We start from the raw sequence: 17,533 nt of genomic DNA, 5'->3' as shown, positions 1-17,533 counted from the left end.
CTTTGTGACCCTGGGCAAGTAATTGAACATCTCTCTGCCTCAGTTTTCTCATCTGTAAAATGATGGTGATAATAGCACCTATCTCACAGGGTTGTTGGGAAGGAGTCAGGGAATACACATTTTTATAGTACCTACAATGTGCCAGGCACTATGTCAAGTGCTTTCCTTAAAAATTATCTTATTTCATCCTCACAACAATCCTGTGAGGTAGGTGCTGTTAAGTGACTTGAACAAAGTCACACAGCTGGTAAGTGTCTGTGGATTTGAACTCGAGTCTTCCTTACTCCAGGCCTGGAGCTCTGTCCACTGTATCCAGTGCTTTGTAAATCTTAAAGCCCTATATAAATGCTTTGTTGTTGTCTTTTGGTCACGTCTGACTCTTTGTGACTCCATTTGGGGTTTTCTTGGCAAAGATACTGGGATGCCTTGCCATTTCCTTCTCCAGCTCATTTTGCAGATGAGGAAACTGAGGCAAATGGGGTTAAGTGAATTGCACAGGGTCACATTGCTAGTTAGTGTCTGAGACCGGATTTGAACTCAGGAAAATGAGTCTTCCTGATTCTAGGCCCTTCACTCCATACACCACCACCTAGTTGCCTTTATATGAATGCTGGTTATTCTCATTATTCTTTGACTACGCAGAGGAGGTGCTGATCCAGCCAGATTGAGCTCATTTGAAGAAGTTCTTAGAATTTCCTCTTCCCTTTCCCCAGGTGTGTGTGGGCTCTCAGCTTGTAGGCTGATGTAAGTGATTGATACTATTTGGCGCATGTCTTTTTGGCTCTGATTCCTCAATTATCCTGCACCTGGGTGCCACAGGTGTTAGGCAAGTCATTCCTTGGAGACTCTTCGTTTTTTCATTGTTGATCGATTGCATGGTTCAGGTGAGCAATATGCCAAGTCCTCATTTGGACTTCTAAGAGCTTCTGACTTGAGTTTGCTTTCTTTCCATTTAACAGATGGGAAAATTGAGATATGGGGTGGTTATATGTTCAGGACAACAGTGAAGAATTGCATCTCTGCCCCATCAGAGCCCTTCTCTCTAATGTGATTGTAAAAGGTCATTTCTCTTTTGGGATGGCTGACCAGACAGTTTTCCCGGGGTCAGCCACAAAGCCCCTCGAATTAGCATTGAGGCCTTCCTTATCCTTCACACTTATTCAGATGCCGTTCATCCTTCAAGTCCTGGCTTCAGGCCCACCTCTGCCATTAAGCCTTTCCAAAGCACCCTAATGGATAGGGATCTCTCCTTCCCTCTGATCTCAGTAGCACTTAACTGCTGGTATCATGGACTGGATAACAAGCATGCTGCCTCATATTTTATCTTTTGCCTATGTGTGTTTTGTCTCCACTTAGATTGTGAGGTTCTGGAGGCAGAATACAAGTCTTACTCATGTTTGTGCTTTATACGCAGTAGGTACTCAATAAATATTTGTTGTCGATAGCAAGAACAATGTGAGGAAAGCAAGTAGAGTGGATATTGACCTGGCTTCTGGGAGCCAGAATGCCTCCCAATTCAGTAGGTAAAGAGGAAGAGAGAGGAAGAATATTTGAAAATAGGGAACAGCATGAGCATGGAGATGGGAAAGTACAGGGCATGTGGGGGAGGGGAGGGCACCCTAATTTAGTTTTTTTTTTTTTTTAGTGAGGCAATTGGGGTTAAGTGACTTGTCCAGGATCATGCAGCTAGTAAGTGTTAAGTGTCTGAGGCCGGATTTGAACTCAGGTCCTCCTGACTCCAGGGCTGATGCTCTATCCACTGCACCACTTAGCTGCCCCACCCTAATTTAATTTTGAGGAGGAGTCAGTCAGAGGGGAGAAACTGACAGATGTGGAGGGGATTCAGAGCAGGCAGGGATGAAGCTGTTTTTCTGGAGCAGAGAGAGAGCTATGTAGCCTGTGGGCAGGGCCCATCTTTAGCTCCTGCTAACAAGACCTGTAGAACCCTGTTGTGTCACACGATGAGAGAGCAGGATGGGAAATATTGTCCACCCATCTTTGAGTCACACTGGCACTGGCCCAGAGCCCAAGGGGCTGGGGCTTCCTCAGCAGCTGCACCCCTGTGCAATGGCTTCAATCCTAGAGAACCAGTTGCAGCTGCTGCTTGACTCCCTCTGCAAGGTAGCTAATAATTCTTTGCTTTTCTTGGTGTTTTACTTTTTTACAAAGTGCTTTCACTTACCTCATCTCCTCTGATCTTCCCAAGTATCCCTTGGGATAGAGAAGACAGGTCTCCCACAAGCATTTATTAGGCTCCTACTGTGTGCAAGGTTCTAAGTGAGAGAAAAAGTTTAGGTGAGACAAGATCCCTACCTTCATGGAGGTTGCAATCAAGTTGGTGTAGCTGGAGTACAGAATAATACATGCTAATTGCTGGAAAGAAGGCCCCCAAAACGCTATCTGAGGCAGGTGGTGCAGTAGGTGAAATACTAGAACTGCAGTTAGGAAAACCAGAGTTCAAATCCAGCCTCAGACACTTACTAGCTACATGATTCTGGGCAAATCATTTAACCTGTTTGCCTCTGTTTTCTCAACAGTAGAATAGGAGTTCTACTACACCTACCTCCCAGGGTTGTTGTGCGGATCAAATGAAGTAATATTTATAACATGCTTAGCACAGTGCCTGGTACATACATCATTTCCTTCCTAGGGGGAAGGGGTTGTTACCGCTGGATGATGAGGGAAGGCTTCTGTAGAAGAGGTCATATTTGAGTTGGGGTTTTAAAGGATGGGTAGGAATTCATAAGACCATAAATTTAGAGCTAGAAGGGACCTTAGAAGTCAACTACTTTGTTCCGATCCTTCATTTTACAGCTGAGAAAACGACACTCAGAGAGACTTGTGATTCACTCAGGGTCCGGCAAGTCATAAAAGATAGAGCCTGAATTGAAGCCCAAGTCTTCTAACTCCAAGCAGAGCCCTCTTTCCTCATCTCTCGGGTCAGAAGGTGGAGGGAGGGAGAGGGGAAGAGGGAGGGAGGGAGAGGGAGAGACAGAGGGAGGGATTGAGGGAAAGCGGGAGGGAGAGAGAGAGCTAGAGAGAGAAAGAGAGACAGAGACAGAGAGTACAGTATGTGTGGGGAACATTGTATTGGGACATAGAATTTCCATTTGGTTGGAGCACGGGATCACATGTTAGTATTCCTGATTCATCAATAAGGACACTGAGGCCTTGCTAAGTTAAAAACTAAGTCGTCAGTGCCATGATGGTTCAGACTTCAGCCCCATGTTGTCTCACCTTGGAACTCAGGGTTTTCTCTACCCTTGATGAGCAAGAACCTCTTTCTATCTGGAAATAATCAGTCATAAGTCCCATGTTCTTTTCCCTTGTCTTTCCTCCTTCCACCTAGCCCTAGGTTTTCCTTTACTCATCACAGACCTTTTTATTAAAAACCAGCACTGTGATAGGCAATTCACCTTGCTGAGAGTAGCTGGCACCTGTCCACAGATTTGCCCATTCACTGGTGGGGGCTCGGGTGGAGCCCTTGCTGATAGGTAGGTTGGAGGACATCATGTAAGTAGTGGTGTGTGCACTGTGCTGAGCAATCTCTGACCTTCAGAGTAAAGACACACAAGTATAGAACATGCTGATCCATCTCTCTTCCCCCAGCTCCCGAACAGTGCAAACAGACCAGCATTTTCCAAAATAGCTGGGCAAGAGGATGAAGCCAATCTGTTCCCCTGCCAGTTGGTTCTCACCATCCTTCAAACACGCCTCACACTTTTCTGCTTTCTCTGATTCCCCTCATCTGGAAAGCCCAGCTCGTGCCCCTTGTCTGCCTTTCTCAATCCAGCCATCCTTCAGGACTCGGTCCCCTTGTCCTCCCTGACCACTCCAGTGCATCATGCTTCCCTTCATGCTCCCATAACAATTGTCCAAAGCACTCGTTTGGTGATTTATTACACAGCACCATGTGACAACGGCCGTGTGGTTAATTATCTTGTATGCCCATTCAGCTTTTCCTGTGTCTATATCTTATCACCCCACCTAGACTGTAAATTGCTCTAGGGCAATATCGAGCCTTATATAGTAGTATCTTCCATGATGCTTTGTCTATTAAGTGTACACTTCTAAGTCCAATTGAACTTAGGAAGGGAGATCACTCTGTGGGCTGGAGGAGTAGATGGGTCTACCAGCAGTTTTCAAGTTATAAAGAAACCTGGGTTTGAGAAAGGCAGAGTGTTAAGCAATAAGCCTAGCTGGGAAGCCCAGGACAAAGGGAATGAGTGTCAGGGAAAACAATGGTACAGAAATGTTGCATCATGACATTGTATTCACGAACAGGGTGAAAGTGTATGACTGTATTTGGAATCTTAGAAAATGGACAGGAAACACATCCTTCTTTCTTTTCTCTACAAAACAAGCATGCCTCAGGAATGGTTCCTAACACCTCCCCTTCTTGTCATTTCCCTTTGGAAAGAGACAAGGCTAAGCATCATGGTGCAGCAGAAAGAGGGCTAGTTTTGCAGTCACCTACTTCTGCCACCTCCTATCTGTGTGAAAGTCATTTAAACTCTCTGGGCCTCACTTTGTCCACATTTAAGAGGAGGAGAGTGACCTTGGAGGTCTCTCCCAGTTCTCTCAACCTTTGGTCAAGAATCATGGAGCTGGGGCAGCTAGGTTGGCGCAGTGGACAAAGCACCGGCCCTGGATTCAGGAGTACCTAAGTTCAAAACTGGCCTCAGACACTTGACACTTACTAGCTGTGTCACCCTGGGCAAGTCACTTAACCCCCATTGCCCTGCAAAAAAAAAAAAAAAAAGAGGAGCCACAGTAAAGTCTCATTGGTTCCAGGCTGCTGGTTGTTGCCTATGTGATCCAAGCCCACAGTTCTGCCCATTCTCCTTTTATCCCCAGCATTGGTAAGAACATTGTTCTTTTTCTGACTGAGCAGTTAGTTCACCACACCCAGATTATGCTGGTGCCCTCTCCAATTTTGCTGAGTGAAATAACCAATTAGGCCTGAAGAGGGAGATTTATATCAATTCATAATGCCAGTCATGATTTATTCATGTGAAGTTGAAACGTTTATATGGATCAGGTCCTTGGTTCAGGCAGTTCCTATGTAATTTTGGGTCAGTTGGGCAATATGCCATCAGTATTTTTCCAGAAAAAAAAATTGTTTTTGAAAATCTGATTTGCTTTAACAATTTCAAGAAAATCTCTGCTCCTGGTCATTTAATAATATGCTCCTTAACCCCACCCCACCCCATCCCCATCCCTCCAAATTGCATTTCATGCTTTTGGAAAACAGCATGGCTTAGTGCTAGATGAAGGCAGAATACATGGGTCCAAGTTCTGATTCCTCCACTCACTTGGACAGATCATTTCCTCTTGATGGGTCTCGATTTTCTCTTTTATACAGTGAAGGGTTACTCTCGAATACCTAGGTATGTGATACTGGGCAATCACTTAAACTCAGTTTGCTTCAGTTTCCTCATCTATAAAATAATAACAATGATAATAATGCTATTATATAACAGCAAAATATTTATAAAGATATATGGTTCTCGAAGATTTGCAAAGCATTTGCAAATATCTCATTTTATACTCACAATAACCCTGGGAAGTAGGTGCTATTTTATTTTATATGAAGAAACTGAGGTAGACAGAAGTTAAGTGACTTGCCCAGAGTCATACTGCTAGTTAAGTGTCTGAGGCTTGATTTGAACTCAGGTGTCTCTCCTTCCCTTCTTCATTTTTCATTTCCCTCCCTCACTTCCATTCTCTCTCCTTCCCTTCCTCCCTTCCTCTAATTCCCTATAATATGATGAATGCTGGTAGATACTGATCTCTTTAAGAAGCCATGAAACTGGGGCAGCTAGGTGGCGCAGTGGATAAATAAAGCACTGGCCCTGGATTCAGAAGGACCTGAGTTCAAATGCAGCCTCAGACACTTGAAACATACTAGCTGTGTGACCCTGGGCAAGTCACTTAACCCTCATTGCCCCCCCCCAAAAGAAACCATGAAACCTTTCAAATTATCTTTAGATTGGATGGAAGCCTGACCTACCTCACTTCAGTATCTGAAAGATCTCCCTCCTTGGGCTGATTTTGTTTCAGGACAATTAGCTTGTATCTTAGTGGGTCCTGACAAGCACATCTGTACATCAGGTTTGATATTTGGAATGAGTTGACAGCAGAAAAGAAATTGTGATCATCTCCCGGTTTTTTGTATTTGTTCCTCTGTGGAACATCAGGTGGATCTCCTATCTCTCTCTCTCTCTCTCTCTCTTTCTTTTTTTTTAGTTTTTTTTTTTAGTGAGGCAATTGGGATTAAGTGACTTGCCCAGGGTCACACGGCTAGTAAGTGTTAAGTGTCTGAGGCTGGATTTGAACTCAGGTCCTCCTGAATCCAGGGCTGGTGCTCTATCCACTGCACCACATAGCTGCCCCCCCCCAAAGTCTTAAAAACATGAAACATTTCAGGAATTTGGGTGTCATCCTTGCTCAGGGGCCGTGCTTCTCTCTGTTTTGTTCCAATTTTAGTAAATATGCTGCTGAAGCAAACATGGAGTCAGAAGATTTTAGAGCTAAGCTGGATCTTTGAGTGGGCAGCTAGGTGCCACAGTGGATAGTGTCAGGTTTGGAGTCAGGAAGGCCTGAATTCAAATTTGGCCTCAGACAACTTACTATCTATGTGACTCTGGGCAAGTCATTTCACCATATTTACTTCAGTGTCCTGATCTGTAAAATGAGCTGGAGAAGGAAATGGCAAGCCACTTTAGTATCTTTGCCAAGAAACCCCCAAATGGGGTCACAGAGAGTCAGACGTGACTAAGAAGAAATCAACAACAACGGCAGACCTTTGAGCTTATCCAGTGCAAATCTCTTTATTTTATAGATGAGGTAACTCAAGTCTGGAAAGGCCAGAGGTTCATAAATCTAGATCAGGAAGGAGCCTTAAAGGTTACAACTCTCACATTTTACAGTCAAGGAAACCAAAGCTTAGAAAGGTTAAGTGACTTGGCCACTTAGATGGTAGATAAATGTTAGCTGTTTGATAAATATGCATCAGTCAACATCTCTCCCTGCCATTGTTACTGTGGATAGTCAAGAGTTGAGGGGGCAGCTAGGTTGCACAGTGGATAGAGCACCGGCCCTGGATTCAGGAGGACCTGAGTTCAAATCCAGACTCAGACACTTAACAATTACTCGCTGTGTGACCCTGGGCAAGTCACTTAACCTCAATTGCCTCATCAAAAAAAAAAGAGTTGAGTAATTTTTAAACATGCATTTGTGATTATTCTCCTCTAAAATTATCATGAGGTGGTTTGCCTGAGAATACTCCTGTTTCACCATTGTGATGAGGCCTGGAAATAAGGAAGACAGCATGGTGTAGTGAAGAGGGGGCTGGCCTTGGAATCAGGACTTCCAAGATGATCAGTTACAGATGAGTTGTCACTCTGCATCAGTGAAGGGTGTTTGATGATGAGAGTTCCTTACAGGAATGAAATGACAGGTCCCAATCAAAGGAGATCATAATATTTATTAAGGGAGATAATATGTACATATAGACAGATATATAGAGGATAGTTTAGGGAAGAGATAATAATAATAATTGTAGAAATACTAATGCCACCTTGTGTTTACATCACATTTGTGTTTTACTCTTCTTTTTCCTTTTCCAATTGTACGATCTCATTTTGGTCTTTCTAGTAACCCAGTGAGGTAGGTAGATTGGGCTCGCACAATTATTCCCATTTTATAGATGAGGAAACTGAGGCTGGGGAGAGATTAAATGGTTTGCCCAAAGTCTCACAAAGAGTGTTATAGCCAGGGAGGGGAGACCTGGACTCGCAGTGTTTTCCTTGGGTGATAGTGCAGCTTAGAATCACGGGTGGTCAGAAGAAGAAAGAATCTTACAGCCCATAGATGTAGAGTTGGAAGGGACCTTGGAGGTCTTTTAGTCTATTCCCCTCTTTTTGTATATGAGTTAACTGAGGCCAAGCAACTAAAGTGGTTTGTGTAGAGTCACACTGTGAAATGGATGGCCTTATAACCACATGGTATTTTTTTTTTTTAGTGTGTGTGTGGGGGGGAGATGGGACAAGTTAGGAAAAGTTTGAAGGAGATAGATTTTGGCATGGCCCACTGGATAATGAGCTCTGTGCTAAGGTAGCATCCTTCTACAGGGCTCCTTAGCTGGTGTCTCACATATCAGTCATTGTTGTGCCCAGAAGGCTTAGCTGCTGCTGTCAGATGAGTTAGAAACAGTCACAGTAATGGGAAGGCTATGCCTTCCGGACTTTACACTCTCGTGCCCACAGACCTGCCTCCTTGAACCCCGTCCTATTTCTGACAAAGACAGAGGCATGGGTATAAACAAGAGTTTATGAAAAGGATTACTAAAGGTGTGGCTGAGAAACAACTCTGCCCAGCAATCTTTAGTTCTGAGGCAGGTGCTGACGCCAGGCGAGCCTTGAATTTTGCCCTTGGCAGAGTGAAATCTGAGGAGCTGATATTACCTTAAGTCACTCTTGAAAGGGGAGTGGGGGTGGGTGGGGGTGAGGGTGAGAACTTGGGCTGGAGACAGGATGGCCAGAGGAGAGTATACCAGATCTTAGGGGTTTATTGAAGTCATTGTACTCTAAAGCCCCTGCCTACTCTGATGCCTCATTAGGGTGTGGACGTGACTCTGGGTTTTCCAAGTCTCTCTCAGTGGAAGGAAGACAAGCTGTGGTATCACCTAGAACGTCTTCTAGTAGGGATCCAATGAGGAACTATGTTCCAGGGACTAGATTGTATAGAAAGCCACTATTTTTTTTTTTAGATTTTATTGAAGATTGATCAGTCCAATTTGTCAATCATGTCATTCAACAAATATTTATTGAAAATACATTGAATAAATATGTTTGTGCTGGGTATTTCCTTAAAAAGGAGGGTATGGGAGAAATTGACCCATCAGAGAAAGGGGTGGCTGGGGTAAGTGGGATCTTCCATGATGAAAAGGTTGCTGTAGCATAGTGACAGAGGCATCTCCCAGGGTGATTGAATAAAGGAATGAAGGTAGGGTTTTTTTTGGGGGGGGGTGGCACTAGCACTTGAGGAAATCATAAAGAAGATGATGCTGGAGCTCCATCTTTTTTTTGTTTAGAATTTTATTTTCCACATTACATGTAAAAACATAGAGCTGCATCTTAAAGCAAGAGAGGGACTCTGTGAGGGGGAAGTGAGGAAGGAGTGCATCCCAGGCATGGGGGATGACCAATACAAAGGCATGGAGGTGGGGCTGTATCACATGTGATGAATAGGGGAAAAAAGCCAATTTGACTAGATTACAGAATGCAGAGCAGGGAGTGATGTCCAATTCATCTAGAAAGGTAGCATGGGGGGCAAGATTGTGTACAGCTTTTAGAGTTAAACTGGAGAATTTCCATATTGTCCTAGAGGAAAGAGGGAGACACTGGAATTTATCGAGTTGGGAATTCAGAATGCTAGACTTGGAGTTAGATCAGGTTTCTAGTCTCAGCTCTGTCACCAAGTAGCTATGTGACCTTGAGACAGGTCACTTAACCTTGGCCAAATTCCAGGCTATAAAGTAAGGGCATCGAATCAAGGTCTCTTGTAGTTCTGAAAATCTGTGACTAACACATTATCAATACAAATTATTATATAGTTGAGGCACCATGTTGTCTTTGATACAAATGAGAAGTATTTTAGGATCAGAAGAGAGGGAGGTCATTGAATAATTGGAGAAGTCCATAGGGATGGTAGGATTTGAATTAGACCTTCTAGATTGAGTAGGATTTACATGGAAGGTCACAGCAAGTGGGAGAAATAACACAAGTAAGAAGGGGAGAGTGGAGATGCCACATTTATGGCACGGCAAGCCCAGCCTGACCAAAGCAGGAAGTATGATTTGGAGAGTAGTGATAAATAAACTTAGATTGGTGAGATAGGGACAGAATAGGGAGGGCTTTGAAAATCTGATGGAATAATTTTTTTTTTTGGTGGGGCAATGAGGATTAAGTGACTTGCCCAGGGTCATACAGCCAGTAAGTGTCAAGTGTCTGAGGCCACATTTGAACTCAGGTCCTCCTGAATCCAGGGCTGGTGCTTCATCCACTGTGCCACCTAGCTGCCCCATGATGGAATAATTTAAAATTGACTGTGATGCCTCCTGGTGACATGGAGATGGCCTTGGGTTCTTAAATGCTATGTCGATCGAACTCAAGGGTCTACTAAGGGAACAGGACCGTACTTATACTCTCTGAATTTGATTAACTAGGCTAGTTGAGAAGGAGTTTAGAGTAACAGGAAGACTACTGGGCTTGGTGTCCACCATCACGAGGACCCTACTCATACTGTATAACTGAAAAAAATCACATCATCTACACATCACATCAGCCCTGGTACTCACACCTCATCGGTACTCTCTGCCCCTGGATCCTCTTTGATTAGAGGGTGAAGTGGAGAGCATCTTTTCAAACTTCCATTTAAGGAGGATCCTCAGGCCAGCCATCTCTGCATTTGCCATCTGGCTGCTGCTCTCCTTTGGACTTCTCTATCATGTCCCACTATCTTGCTTGCTCCTAACCCCTTTTCAGCTCTCTTTCATGTATTATCTTCCTCCATTAAGCTTCTTGAGGACATGAACTATGGACACCAAGTCCAATAGTCTTTTTATTACTCAAAACTCCTCAGTTAGCCTAGTTAGAGAGGCCAGGCATCAGAAAGTTATCCACAGGGTGATGAATTTTTCAGCCATAAAAACTTATGAAGATGTCTCCTATGGGGGATCACAGGATAATGGAGCCGAAAGACAAAGAATTATGGAGCTGGAAGACACCTGAGAGGTTTTTTAGTGCCTTTCACTACATTTGTATAAATGAGAAGACTAAGGAACAGAGAAGTTAAGTAACTTGCCCAAGGTTGCATAAGTAGTGGTAGAACTAAGATATGAACATAGCTCCTCTGCTTCCAAGTCTAGTACTGTTTTCACCACAGTGTGACCCATATGGGTAAAAGTGCCTGTGATGATACCTCATGCCTCCTTTAAGTACTGATGTTAATGATTGTAAATTCAAAGTCACTGAACAACAGGAAAGTGACGTGATGAAGAGAGTGTTTTAGGAAGATTAATTTGGTTATTGGGACATGCATGGGCATGAGCAGACTGCAACATGTTACTAGTGAAGAATTGCACAGGAAAAACAGCATGAAAGGATGTCATTGGGAGAGGGAAAATCCATAGGGAACAGTATACCCTGGACAACTTATCCTCCTCAGGCTATATCCCAGCTGGAACACTTCTCTACTACTGAAGCTCTAGTTTGCTGCTTATCTGTAGAGATGATGACTATCATCTGCTATGCTGTTTTTTTCACTTTGCTAAATTGCTACTTCCATCTGCTAGTTTTCTTCTGAATTTTAGCTTATATTTAGCCTCTTCTCTAGAGGAAAGCAGTTATAACTTTTTTTGTTGGCAACATACCCCATTTCTTCAGGGCTATTTCACCTCTTTTGTGAGTCGGGCCCATAACTGCACTTGGCCAGTACAAGGAAAATCTCTTAGGTCAAATCTACATTTTGATCTACTTCTCTTTCTTTCTTTTTGTTTTTTTTGTTTTGTTTTTTAGTGAGGCAATTGGGGTCAAGTGACTTGCCCAGAGTCACACAGTTAGTAAGTCTCAAGTGTCTGAGGCCAGATTTGAACTCAGGTCCTTCTGACTCCAGGACCAGTGCTCTATCCACTGTGTCACCTAGCTGCCCCGATCTACTTCTCTTTCAATACCAACTCTCTCAGGCCAACCTGTTATTTGGGTTGGGGAAAGTAAATTTCTTGTCATTTTCCCTGAAAAACCATACTAGAGTCATTCAATATTACTCTGGAATTTCCTTAGCAGAATTGTAGATATAAGTTATCTTTGGCTTGCATTCCTAAAACTATACCCAAATTAATGCTTTCCCTACACAAATATTTATTGAATACTCGCTATGTCCTTGTCTTCTCTTTGACAAAAGGAAAGTCAGAAGCTTTTTAAAGGAAGCACAATGAATTAGACTTTAATGTGTTGGGTTTTTCCTCTACTACCAGACTTAATTTTTGTATTTACTTTTTAAATGGTTTGTTGTATTGTATTACTGTACTGTATCAAAAAATATTTGAATAGGGAGCACAGTGTTTTAGAGGATACAAAGAATAATTCATAGTTTTTGCCTTCAAGAACTTTATGATCTCATTGAGAAGATATGATATTCACCACAAGAAAAAATATGGGAAATGTGCCTAGGTAGTATTAGATGCTAAGTACCAAATGTTCATATAGTTAAGTGTTATCGGAGGAACTCAGAGTAGGAAGAAGGAGAGCACTGTGGATAGTAGTGGTTATAAAAGGATGCATGAAAGAGGAGACAGGCCTTGAGTTGGACCTTGAGGGCAAAGAGGATCAAAGGCACAGAGACAAAAACTGACACGTTCAGGGGATAGGTAGTAGATCAGTCTGGCTGGAATGGAGGATTCATGTACAGGGGAATAGGGAGGGAAGTCTGGGAAAATATGATAGGGACAGATTATGGAGAGCCTTGAATTTCAAGCTAAGGGAAGATTGTGCATTGCCACTGTGGGTCCTCTTTGCCTTGTGTGTTTCTTGGACCTCATCCTAAGAGTGAAGGGAATGCTTCTGCAGCCCATATGGGTTGTATAAGTGAAAAGACAGAATTGAGATTCTGAAACATGAGTGGTTGTCTTTTATATATTTCTCCTCTGTCATAGGCATCCCTCTGTTGACTATCTTAGCTGTGACAAGAGTATTTGACAGGTTTTAGCTGGTTGTTTTTCAGGAGCTTCATGGAAATTGGGTTGCTTGTGAGAGGAAAGGAGAATAGTTTCTACTTATTTCTTAGCTAGCTACCTGTGAAGTTGGTGTGTTTTGTGCCCCCCCCCATTTCCATTCCCTCTATCAGCTCAGATTTCCCTGGATTGGTTGTATATCAGTGAAGTTTGAAAGCATGAGGAGATGTGATGCAGTGGAAAGAACACTGAGCAGTGGGGGAAAATGACCCCTCTTTTATTGTAGGTGAATTTTTTTGCTATCATATGTGTAAAACAATGGGATAATACAAAACTGTAAGGTGGAGTTTTAGGAAAGGATCAGTGAAGTGGGTAAAGGCAGAAAGGAATCCTGAAAAACAATGACCCATTACCTTGATATCTTAATGAAATAGAAAGACTAGGCCCTGGGATGGGATGAAATGTTCATTGAACCCAGTAAATATCAATATTTACTGTCCATATGTTTTGGAAGCAACTGAAGTAAGATCTTGCTAGGAAGCCTAGTGGGGACAAGCTAGAAAAGGACAATCATTCCTAATCAGTGAGAAGTGAATCACTCCAAGGATTTGTTCTAGGGTTTAAAGTGGTACAGCCATTGAGAGCCCAGTGGATAGGTTTGGATCAAGGCTGAAATGTCGGTTGAAGGTGAAGATGCTAGATTTTACTAAAGGAAAGAATCAGGCTTAAGGAATATGCTAGGCTACTGAACTGGGAATAAAGATGGATGAGGGCATGGGTAGGGCTGTGAAGAAAGGGTCCCAAGGTGCTAAATGGGATATTATGATACTCCTTCATAAGTTAGACAGTTCTTTGTGATTTTGCTTCAAATGACTTTTCCTCTTATTTCTTAGTAAACCTCTTAAACCCTGATTTCATCTGCACCCCTAAGGGAAGCTGGTTTTGCTAAAACACAGGCCAGAGAGATAAGGGAAACAGCTTCCACTGGGGTAAGGAAGAGGGAGAGAGAGAACAAGAAAATCCTTTTGGGGAAGGGGCATTGAGCTTTAGCAGCAAGAAGCTGTTTCCAGCCTCCCAAGTGTATTCTATTAGATAAGCAATCAGAAGATGTAGATTCTCATCCCATCCCTGCCTCCAACAAGCTGTGTGACCTTGGAACTTTTGACTTCCCTTATCTGAGCCTCAGGTTCCTCATGAGAAAAATGAGGTAGTTGGACCAGATGAACTCTAACTTCCCTTCTTGACTCAAAAATCTTGAGTCTATGTGAAATAGGTTTATGGTAAATGCTTGGGATAAATGTTGTGGCTTTTTTAAAATATAAGGTTTTGGCATGTATAGGTCTGCATTTGCAGAGTTTGTCCCTTGGGCTGATAATCCTGCCTAGACCAGAGCTGTCAAAAATTCTCTTGAGTCCACCCAAACCAGATTAAAATGTAAATGGAAACTATTTGACAAAATTTCAAAAAACAGTCAAAACATAGATAATATTGATCAATTTTCTAGGTCAATATGTAGCCCACAGGGATCCTTATGTAAGGTTCCTGTTTCTATCTGAGTTTGACCCCAGTGGTCTAGTGTGACAGCAGACCAAGGCTCCCTTCCCTTTCTGCCCCTTCCCCATATGTGCTGTATACCCATAATGCATGGTTTATTTACCTAGAGTTCATGGACTCCCAGGGGGGTCTGTGGATAGATTGCAGAGGTCTGAGAACTTGGATGAGGAAAAAACAATGACATCATGATTTTCATTAGTAGAATGTAAGCTCCTTGAGGTCAGGGGTGGTCTAACTCTTATATTTGTATCCCCCATTTCTGGTACAGTGTCTGGTATAAAGCAGTTGCTTTATGTAATGTTTATTGATTGCCACAGGTACAAAGGCTTCTTTCTTTAGCTGTTTGTGGGCACCATGACCACACCAACCAAAAATGTGAGGTAGGCAATGCTTGGCATAGATTCATAGCTTCCTCTTCTTTCTCCTATTGATGAAACTCTTGTGCCTGCTGCCTGTCTCTGGGTTCTGTTCAACTCTTACAAAGTAGAGTGTGGGATAATGGAAAATACACCAGAATCATCATCAGAGGGTCAATGAATAAAATGATGGCAATTTTTGCATTGCACCATTCAGGCAAATTCTCTGTCAAATTTTGATATGTTATAGAAATGTGAACTGTTATTTATGTATGTTATATTAGATATTTTGTTATATGTAAAAATGTATTTTATAAATTTATATTTATTTTTACACGCTATTGTTTATGTATTATTATTTGGTCATGACATGTGAGACGCAGTAACCAAAATTATGTACAATATTCCAGGTGTGGGCACAACACAGTTTGGGTAACATCTATTTTGTTGCTAGTACCCTTCTTGATACTCCTGATCTCTCCCTGCCCCCAACTCCTGTAGGTCTACACTGAGTCCAGGGAATTAAAGGCCCCTCGGTGGAGATTATGGTTTCATTCAGAAAAGTCAAGTTTAAATAGAGGAGGCTCCACTTTCCAAAATCAAGCTCCTGCATTCTTCATGTCTAGTTCTTATGCTAAGAGCCAGAGAACAGCAGGGAGGATGGTGCTCTCTATGATCTCTTTCCCTACTTGTGAAATGGGAATTGTAACAAAGTACCCCCTTTCTATTTTGCTGAAATGGTCTAAGGATTAAATAGAGAATGTGTTCAAAGCCCTTGAAAATACTCCAATAAAAGGAGCTATGTAAGTAGAAAGATTTAACACTGCCAAAGGATGGGGGGGGGGGAGAGGGGAGTAATTATCACTGATATTGGTACCAAGCCAAGAATGTGAGGTTAAGAAATAACCTGTAACTTCTAGTAGAAGAGAGCTCTCAAGAGGGAAGGATTCTTGAGTTTAGTCCTTGACACAATTAGGAGCCAGTTCTGCCAGTTGGCCCTTTTGTGTTTAGTGGGGGCAATGCTGGGGTAAGACTGAAGGGCTAAAGGCACATGAAGGAAGTCAAGGAACACGTGCTAGACTGAAGGATGGCAAGACCAACCTAACACATTTCTATGGTGTTGGGCAGGGACACTTAGGATTATAAAATCATAGATGATAGGTTTAAAAGATTTATAGTTGGAAGGGACCATCTAATTCAGTCCTATTTCTACTGTACCATTTTACAGGTGAGGAAACTGAGGCTCAGAGATAAGCCAGTTGTCCATGGTCATACATGTAGAATAGAATCTAGAAGTGGAATTTAGTCCCTGGTCTTCCTTCCTTCCTTCCTTCTTTCTTTCTTTCTTTCTTTCTCTCTCTCTTTCTTTCTTTCTTTCTTTCTTTCTTTCTTTCTTTCTTTCTTTCTTTCTTTCTTTCTTTCCTTCTTTCTTTCTTTCTTTCTTTCTTTCTTTCTTTCTTTCTTTCTTTCTTTCTTTCTTTCTTTCTTTCTTTCTTTCTTTCTTTCTTTCTTTCTTTCTTTTGGCAAGGCAATGATGGTTAAGTGACTTGCCTAGGGTCACACACCTAGTAAGTCTGAGGCCAGATTTGAACTCAGGTCCTCCTGAATCCAAGGCCAGTGCTTTGCCCACTATACCACCTAGCTGCCCCAGTCCCGGGTATTTCTGACTCCAAATCCCAGCACTTTCTGCTCACTATCTCAAGGGTTCTTAACTTTTTTGGATCCCTTTGGCAAGAATGGCAATGGTGATGGATCCCTTCTCAGAATCATTCTTTTAAATGAATAAGCTAAAATACATGGGATTACAGAGGAAACCAATTATATTGAAATACCATCAAAATGGTTTTTTTAATTGAATAGAATTTTATTTTCCAAAATATATGTTAAAACAAATTTTGACATCAATTTTTTAAAACTTTGTGTTCCAACTTCTCTTCCTTCCTCCCTTCCCACCCCCACCCACAAGAACTCAAGCAATTCAAAATAAGTTATACATGAGTAGTCATGGAAAACATTCCCATATTAGCTAGGTTGTGAGAGAAAACAGTCAAAAAACAAAACTTCATATCAAGGAGCTATCAAAGAGAAAAAAAATTTAAAAATGTGTTTCCATCTGTTTTCAGATACTATTAGTTCTTTCTCTGTAGATGAGTTGAAATTTTCATAAGTCTTTCAGGGTTATATTGGATCATTGCCTTGCTGAAAATAACCACATGCTTCCCAGCAGATCATCCCCGACTATTGCTGTTATTTTGTATACAGTACATTTCACTCTGCTTCAGTTCGTGTAGGTCTTTCCAGGTTTTTCTGATAGTATCTTGTTCATCATAACCTGTATATAGTACCTTAAACTTGACAAAGAGTTTTCTTCATAATAGCCCAGCAAAGTAGGTACCATACATTTTGCCATTATAATCAATCATCATAACTATTTCCCTCCATCCCATTCCCTTCCCATGATATTTACTCTATCGTCTATCTTCTTTTAACTTATTCCTCTTCAAAAGTGTTTTACTTCTGACTGTCCCCTCCCCTGCTCTGCACTCCCTTTTTTCACCCTTCCCTCCTTATCCTCTTCCCCTCCTACTTTCCTGCAGGGTTAAATAGATTACTCCTCCCAATTGGGTGTGAATGTTATTCCCTCCTTGAGCCCACTCTGAAGAGCTAATTCTGTGTTCTAAATTTTTCTTCCTCTCTCCCTCCTCAACCCTCCCTATGAAATCAAGCAATTCAATATGTCATACTTATGTAGTAATGCAGAACATCCTCACCTTCCTTGAAAGTGTTTTCATCAAAACGTTTTTAAGAAAAAAAACCCAACCAAACCAAGTTCACAGACTCTAGGTCAAGGACCCTTGAACTCTAATAATTTGCAGATTCACTCTAT

The 17,533-nt window shown here is 42.1% G+C and overlaps 1 protein-coding gene and 1 pseudogene across 2 annotated transcripts in view; one reads left to right on the top strand and one right to left on the bottom strand.

Annotated features, from left to right (window-relative positions):
* Window positions 1-17,533, top strand: part of DAPK2 (death associated protein kinase 2) — a 187,749-nt gene that overhangs the window by 38,748 nt on the left and 131,468 nt on the right. The window lies entirely within an intron of this gene.
* LOC122744947 lies at window positions 6,410-6,509 on the bottom strand (annotated as a pseudogene).

Source organism: Dromiciops gliroides, chromosome 2 (assembly GCF_019393635.1).
Source record: "Dromiciops gliroides isolate mDroGli1 chromosome 2, mDroGli1.pri, whole genome shotgun sequence".
In the NCBI taxonomy this organism is placed as follows: domain Eukaryota; kingdom Metazoa; phylum Chordata; class Mammalia; order Microbiotheria; family Microbiotheriidae; genus Dromiciops; species Dromiciops gliroides.
This window is presented reverse-complemented; position numbering and strand designations above follow the sequence as displayed.